The sequence below is a fragment of the Athene noctua genome, unplaced genomic scaffold (genome assembly GCF_965140245.1).
Source record: "Athene noctua unplaced genomic scaffold, bAthNoc1.hap1.1 HAP1_HAP1_scaffold_442, whole genome shotgun sequence".
Classification (NCBI taxonomy): Eukaryota; Metazoa; Chordata; class Aves; order Strigiformes; family Strigidae; genus Athene; species Athene noctua.
The window spans coordinates 45517-54063 of record NW_027437897.1 but is presented as its reverse complement, the minus strand read 5'-3'; the positions used below and the strand labels follow the sequence as shown (position 1 = coordinate 54063).

At 45.0% G+C, this 8547-nt stretch overlaps 1 pseudogene; it reads right to left on the bottom strand.

The window, feature by feature from the left end:
* Nucleotides 1–7474: 7474 nt before the first annotated feature.
* On the bottom strand, nt 7475–8211 carry LOC141955705 (prokineticin receptor 2 pseudogene; annotated as a pseudogene).
* Nucleotides 8212–8547: the final 336 nt, after the last annotated feature.

Sequence of the window (8547 nt, the reverse complement as noted above, 5' to 3'; positions counted from 1 at the left end):
TCAATCTGAAGTGCTGACAGTGAAACATGATGTTGGCCTCACATGGGGGATTGAGCACAGTTGTGAATTATAGTTGTACACACATAGGTGAAATGGGAAAAATAAAAGTAGATTTAGGAATAATATTGCAATAATTAAGTATTTTGCAGCAATATGAAAAGACAATGCTTCTTTAGACTTTGAAGAAATATGGAACAAGCTTACTTCATGGTTACTAAGGTTCAAATGGTTAAAACAATTACTTGCATTGATCATACAAATAGACTGGCAGTTGCATATTCTATATAGTCCACAAGCAAGTGGTCAAGTAGAGAAGATGAATCACTTAAGTAAATTACAAAACTAGGTCAGGAAGTCGAATTACCTTGGCCTCGATCATTGTCTTTAGCACTTTTTAAAATCGGGACCAAACCCAGAATTGAGGAGGGATTAAGTTCTTTTGAAATAGTATATAGGAAACCATATATGATACAGGCGGGGGGCATCAATTTAGATTGGGAATGAAATAGTAACTAATTATGTTATCAGCCTACAAAAACAGCTGCGGGAATTGGTCCTAGGGACCAGAGCTCGAGGTCTGGACGGGCCTGTACACAACATTAAACCGGCTGATTATATATTTCCAATGAAAGGATGGACACTGATTATCAACATGGTTGGATTATGGGTAGGGACTGTAGGTGCATACTTGGCCAAAACCCTTTAAGGGAATGGCATGATATAGCAAAAGAATTTGCACAGGTAAAAGAAAAGGGGGGAATTGATATGAGGAAAGCAAAAAAAAAGCCAAAGGAGTCCTAGCCCTCAGGCAATGTTAAGTAGATAACATTCTTACAGAAAACAGGATAGATAGTAAACTAATCCCTGTCTTTGAGATAAAGGGGGAGACATACCAGCTAAAGGACTTACTTTCTGGGACATCTTAACAGACACAAAAGTTCCAATTAACAAAACAAACAGGTAAAAGGCCGACTCTACAACCTGGAGAGGAACCGAAGGGCCAGAGAGCATGCACAGGAAGCCAAGTTGAAAAATTAATGAAGAGGAAGGAGACATCTGGACTTTGCTTAACAGCGGGACACTGCAAGAGGACCACATACTTCTCTCCTTGAATAATTCTAAGAATCACACCTATTCCCCGAACTAATTGTAATAACCCAGCCCTTCCAAATGAATATGTGTGGTTTTTTGTAATAAATATCTGGCTACTTGCCAGAGACGGTGTGCAAGCTTTGTGAAGAAATCCCCTTGCACCCCGGCCGGAATAAACATGCCTGCTTTATAACTCTTTCTGAGTTGTAGAGTTTGTTTCTGCGCTTCACCTTCATCACGCAGATCCATAGGGAGCCCCTCATCATGCCAACCTGGAGGCGCCCCACATCACAGAGTAACTCCTCATTGTTCAGACTCGAGGAGCCCTTCATTGCACTGTCTTGAAGAAGCCTTTCATCACACCACGCTGGGTGAGCCCCTCCTTGCACCGCCCCAGAGGACCCCCTCATTATGCCACTTGGAGTAACTTTTCAATGTGCAGTCTTGGAGGAGCCCTTCAGTGTTCTGTCAGCTCTTCTTGGAGCCTTTGTCACACTGCCCCAGAGGAGCCCTACACTGTGCTGCCCCAAGAGGAGCCCTTCATTGTGCTCTGTCAAAGGAGCCCCTCATAGCACCTCCCCGGAGGAGCCCTTCACCATGCTGCCCGTTAGGAGTCCTTCATTGTGCACCGGACTCTTCTTGGAGTACTTCATCATTGTCCCCCAGAGGAGTCCTCCCAGGCCCTTATGGAGGAGTCCTTCATCAGGCCACACTGGGGGGGTCCTTCATCATGCCAGTCTGGAGGAACTCTTCACTGTCCCTCCTGGCTCTTCTTGGAGTTTGTCACTGTGCCACCCCTGTCAAGGCCTGCATGACGCTGCCTGCCTCTTTTTGGGAGTCCTGCACTGTGCCACCCAAGTCTTCTTGGAGTCCTTCCTGTGCTGCCCAGCTGTTCTTGGGAGTCCTTCTCCATGCCACCCTGGAGTAGCCTTTCTCTGTGTGACCTGGCTTTTCTGGAGTCCTTCACTGCGCCACCCAGGTCTTGTTGTTCATCACAGCCTCCTGGAGGGTTCCTTCACCACCCTGCTTTAGGGGGTTGTTCACTGTCTGACTCTCCTGCTCTCTTCATCACCTGTGATTTCTCGGAGTGTTTCTCCAGGGAGCCCTGGAGGGTGTCCTTCAGTACCTGTTCTTTTGGGGAACACTGCCTTGTTGGGCTTTTTTGGAGACACCCACCACATGGCTCTTTTTGGGGTGTTTCACCCTGTGGCTTTTTTCTTGATTTCTGCAATGCCTGGTGTATGTTGGAGTGCTTAATGGCACCATCGTGGAGCAGTGCTTCACTGCCTCGCTGTTTTGGAGCGCTTCCGCACCTGTCTTTTATTGGAGCTCTTCAACACGTGGCCCTGTAGTAGCCCTTCATCACCCTGCTGTGTGGAGCACTTCACTGTGTGTCTTTGGAGCGCTTCAGCGTTTGGCTTTTTCGGAGTGCTACACCCCCAGATTTTATTGCTGTGCCTCAACATGTTTTCTGTGATGCATGCTTTCTGTCTGTTACCTTCCATGTTTTTCTTTTGGAACCAGCAGGTGAGCAGGTTGATGAGTTTACATGGGCTTTTTATGTTCCTTGGTGGTCTTTTGAGCTCAGGGGTGTCTTTTTCTGGGGACTGTGACCATCTTTGTGTCTTCTGTCAGTTTTACCAAGTCCTGGTTTTGAGGGAGGTGACTTTGTGCTTTGAGCAACTTCATGCTCAGTGTTGATTCTTATTATTCAGGATTCTTGTGGTGGCTTTATATCAGGTTTTTTTTTGCTCTGGATGGTATTAGAAAGGTCACTTTGGAAGCTGCAGTGCTGCCCGTCTCATCGGTGGTTTGGGGACTGTTCCTGGCAACGTGTGTTAGGGTGGAGTCTATAGAACAGGATCCTAACAGAGCGTAAGAGAGAAGAGGATCTCTGGTGAGTCCAAGGGAGTAGTTTCTTGTCTTATCTCAATTCTGCTTGCTTCTGCTTAATGGTGTTGTTTTTTCAGCGCAGATGATATCCAGTGTTTTGAAAGGGGGTAGCCCAAGCACCCAGTGAGGGTCACAGCCCTGCCGACACAGGGAGCAAGGGAGAATTCAGACACCAGAAGTGATGGGTAAGTGCCTAGGTGCCTGAGTGACAAAAGCTGGAGCATCTGTTGCTACTTTTTGGAGGCCCAGAAATCCTGGGAATATCTGTATGTCCCTGTCACCAAGGTATCTGGTGCGAGGTGGTGCAGTTTCCAGGGCAGTGCAGTAGGCGTATGATGCTGTGCTGCAGAGGCAGCAGCTGGAGGGTGCTGTTGCCACAGGAAAGGCTGCCAGGCTCAGAAAAGAAGGAGCTCAGTTAAGTCTGAGCTGCTGAGTGAGTGAGTCAGTCTTCAGGGAAATTTCATGGCCTGGCTACTGTGACCCACTCTGGGGTCTTGCAGGCCATCCTCCTTTGGTAGAGGGGCAATGGTTGGAGTTTCTTTTCCTGCTCTTGCTTTATTAAAATACATACTTTATTTTCTCAGTGCCTGTTGCTGAGAATAACTGCTTTTTTTTAATCCTCTCTTAGCTGTTCAGGGTCACCATTTTAGTTTCTAGTTACACCTGGTTTTTTTTTATTTTTCAGAGAGCCAGTGTGAAGGAGCAGGGACTGGATTTTACCTTCAGTTATCCCTGGAGGAGCTGCTGCAGAAGAAAACAAGCCTATGGTTTTGGGAGCTGTGCCACAGGAGGACAGCTGAGCTAGAATCAGGCATCATGATAGCACTACATTTTTGCTTTTGGCAATAAAAATTGGAGCAAGCCACAGCTAAGACTTGGTTATTCACTGCATGGTTATCTAAACCCTGCTAACAGCTCTCAGGAGGATGATACCTCACCCCCACCTACTGCTTGTCCTTGACACATCCCACAGTTCCTGCGTGGTGAAGTCCTTATTGCTGCTGTGCCAGTGGAGCAAACAGCAGGCAGCTGATGGCTGTGGAGGTCTCCCTGCAGTTTTTAGTGCCTTCCAGTGTGTAAGAGCTTGTGCTGGAAGGGGCTGCTTCTCCTCTGCGACAGATGCTGCCTTCCAGCTTGTGCTTTTCTTTCTCTGTTTAAGCATGGCTCTTGCAAGCAAAGCTTCAGTTAGGTGCGATCCACATTCAATTCCCTCACTGAATGTTGCCAGTCAGTGTAAGTGTGAAGGCGTTTCTGCAGGGAGCAGCCGGGCAGGAGGCAGCAGGGTAGCCCCCACCTGAGAGGGAGCCAAGGGAGCACCCATCTCTGGAACACCCACTGGCACCCACACTCCCTAGCCTGAGTTGTGTGGGTGGGTACAAAAAAGCCTTTCTGTTATTTTTAGTTTTTCCTGCACAACTCACTATAGGGAGCATGGGGTCTGGCCCCCTCCCTCAGCTACTCTGGTTGGACTGTCTGTTCCCTGCTGCCTGAGGGAGCCACTCAGGTCAGGACCTGGCCAGCTGCACACTTCTGCACTTAAAGGGAGTTTTTAAGTGACTTTAAGAGTCTTCTAAATTCTCCATTTAACTGTAGTCATGGGTGGCAGGCAGGCCCTGGCCAATGTAGGTACCCCTAGGTAATGTACCCCATTACTCCCTTGATGAAATCAGTTCTGTGGGCACAAAAATCCTCCATGGGGTTTCTGTTCCCATGCAAGGTCCTTGGGCTCGCTGCCTGGGCCCCTGGTTGCTGTAGCTCAGCTTAGGAGCAGACATTGGTCCCTGAAAGTGAAGCCCATGACCATTTTTTGGTGTTTGGAGTTGGTGCAGACACAGGCTAAGGACTTGCTTGGCTACTCTGATCAGGGAACAGGAGACCGCCACCCTTCCTGGGTGGGAATCCCCCTCTTTCTGGGGATGCTGCTCACAACAAGTGCAGTTGAGGGCAAAGCACAGTTTTTTCTCCTGCCCTATCCAGTCATTCAGGCTGAAACACTGCTTTGCTGCTGAGAAGACCCCAAAATGTCAAAATACAGCAATGTTGCAGACTGCAAAACCTAAATCCACAAAATGGGCTGTGGCAGCTGCTGCTTTACTGCCCTTCTCAGGGACAGGGACGTGGTGATGTCTGAGAACACTGGGCAGGCCAGACCAGAAGAGGTCTCTTGGAGCTCTCAAAGTGATTTCCAGAAATGTAAAGCAATTCTTTCCCCGTTTTTTGCTTGGCACTATATTGCTTGGTGGGGGATGAGCTTTTTATTTTTTTAATAACTCAGCCTGAGGTAGATTTCCAGGTGTGGAAAATTGTGATTTGTTTGGCTTTGTCGCACCAGGAAAAGTCTAGGAAAAATAGGTGAAAGGAATATCAGGACACTCTAATAACAGGTAGTATTGCTAGCTAATCCCCAATAACTACTGCAGGTTTCAGGAGATAAATATGGGTGCAGTTTCAGAAGAAACCCTGAGATTTCAAGAGAAACTCCAAGGTTAAGCCTCTTGATGATGGAATACTGCAACTCTCTGGTCCTTTAAATTTCTTTGGCATGCTGGGAAACAAATGGATTTAGTACTTACCCTATTCTAATCTGTCATTTTGAAGAATGATTTCAGTAATTGTTTTGCCTAACAGAGGAAATTTTGATACCCTTTCCAACGTGTATATTTTAAGAGCAGCTAATGACGAGAGGATTTAAGCACTTTAATGGATTTGAATATCCTTTTGCATTAAACTTAATTGGTCGGCCTGGTAGTTTTTCTTTAGCAGAAATGGGAGAATTGACATTAGTCACTTGAGTAGGAAAACTGTGGCTAAGGGGAAAATCTAAAACATAGTTCACAATGTTGATATTTACTCCATGTTTACTCTTTTATTAGCAGGATTTGTTTCTCACTTTAAGTACACAAATAGACAAATTATTTACAAAAGCCATTTACTCCAAAAGTAGGTGGTACCACATACTTTAAAACAGGAAGCATTTGTCATCACGATAGAAAAGACTCGATTTCAGTACACAAAAGTCCATGATATCTTATGTGTAGTTTAAATGAGTAGGTATTACTGCTACTGTCACCTGCTTTATCACAGTTATCAGTTAAGATACACCCATCCTGGAGCTGCATAAAATCAGAATAGTAAAAACAGCTCTGGGGGAAGCAATGCACAATTCATCTTGAGTTGTTGCCTCACCTTTGACCAGACAATGAGCTACTCAACTCAACCACTGACTGGCTTGTGGAAGCCTAGAGTCTGTCTCCATTGGTTGCAGAAAGACAGATCATCTCAAGATCTCTATGCTATTTTGGCCCTACTTGTACTTTATTTTGAAGTTGTACACAGGCTTGGTAAAATGTCTAGATCTGGTTCAGCAGGGTGTTTTTCTTCCCACTAGCATGCTATAGTTTTATATGGGTCCCTCTGCAAACCAAGCTGAAACACAAGTTGAAACCCATGAAATACCATCTGAACATAAGAAAACCCTTCTTTACTGCAAGGACTGTTGAACACTGGCACAGGTGGTCCAGGGAGGCTGTGGAGTCTCCATCCCTGGAGTCAGTCAAAGCCCAGCTGGACACAGTCCTGGGCAGCCTCTTCTAGCTGACCCTGCTTGAGCCGAGGGGTGGACTAGACAATCTGGAGTTGCTGTTCTCCACCTCTGTGATTTTGTGATTGATTCTTTGAAGAGCTCAGCGAATCAAGGCAGCAGAAGTTGGCCATAGCCTGGAGGTGAGAGAAGGTAACATCCCTTCAAGATGTAGCTGTGCCATTTCCAAATACATAATAAACAGAGTCAACACTCTACATAAAACTACAGAGTGGAATGTTGATAGAATATTTTTAAGCAAGGTGTCACAGGAAGAGATGAGTTTTTCACTAGACTGTGAAGCAGTATTTACCTTTGTAGAGAATGTGCCTTTCATAAGAGCATGCTGCACATTGGACCATAGAAAGCTGGTGGTCTGTAGACTTTGAGGAGCTTAATCATGAGGGGTAAACTGAGAGGATAAAGAGTGACATGAAGCAAAATGGGCTTTTTTTGCCTTCCTTCCTCTTATGAGCAGAAGGAAAAGGACACCAAATATCTTAAAGGTACAAAAGATAAGCTCCAAGGGGTTAAGAGATTTCTCTTAAGAAGAAACAAAGAGGCATCATTGCTAGGATCAGCAATCAACTCTTACATCATTGTAGTATGCTTTAATGCATTCATAGATTATTTTTTTTTGTTTGTTCATCTTCAATTTTAAACAACTGTAAAATGAGTATCTACCTCCCAGATTTACAGATGGGTGAACTGAAGCACAGCATCAGTCAGAGTTACGGGGTTATACAGCAGTCCAGTGAAAAGAGTTCTGGTGGAAATACATAGTAGGCTGCTTTTAGAGGGCTCTCACCAACGGTGGGTATTCCCACAGACAAGAGAGAAGCTTCTGAGAAGGCATTATTTCCTCTTTAGCCCCTCTCTGAAATATGTGAGATTCAAACTGCAGAAAATTTATTTCAGTTTTAGGCAGTCTACCTCCTCTGTGACTGGCATTGCACTTGTTCTCAGGTCGAAATCAGTGCTAGATTTGCTTCCATTATATGTCGATCTCCATCTCAGTAACATGATCTTCTTGAAATACTTCATGGTGTTATTTTTTACAGTTACAAAACACATGGTGTTTATCATGCTGTTACTCATAGCAATGCATTCAACTATATAAAAAGCAGTAAGATAATGCTTCTCTTTCACGAAGATGGTGGGGAAAAAGTCATGGACAATTGTAAAGCCGTAGAAGGGTGCCCAGCAGAGAACGTAGGCAGTCAGGATGCACATCAGTACCATAACAGTTTTTCTTCTGCATCGAAGCCTCTTTCTGATGTGTTCTGTCTGAAATGCTGGTATGGTTTTAAACCAGAGCTCCCATGATATCCTGGCGTAGCACAAGGTCATCACAATGATAGGTGCAACAAATTCAATGCCAAAGATAAAGAGGAAGTATGATTTGTAGTACATCTGCTGGTCAGCTGGCCCAATCTGACCACAGAATATTTTCTCCTGGTTTTTCACTATAAATAACACTGTTTCAGTAGAAAAATACACAGATGGAATATCTACAAGTATGGAGACAGTCCAGACCAAGGCGATTATGAAGGTTGCTGTTTGATAATTCATGCGTGGTTTCAGTGGGTGCACAATGGCCAGATACCTGGAACAGACAAATACATCCAAAATGAAGTCTGAAGACACTTAGTCAGAACACAATTCCAAATACAAGTTGTCAGAATTAGGCAGAAGGGAATTGCTGTAGTTGATAAAAGAGAGAGCCTAGCCAACTTGTCTATGAGGAGAGTTAAGAAAATTTTCCAAAGTAAGAGCCTAGAGCTGAGTTCCTAAATCTGGGCAGAAACTCTGGAGCAAGGGGCTGAAGGGTTTGTTAGGAGGGTGGGTACTTGGCAATCTGAAAATCTGAGCATGCATTAGGGTGTCTGGGGATTGTTTTAAGACCTCAGTCCAACTCCCTCCTGTTTACAAGATTGAACTGAAAAAGTTGCAATTTTGCGTCGTAAGCTTGTTAACACAGA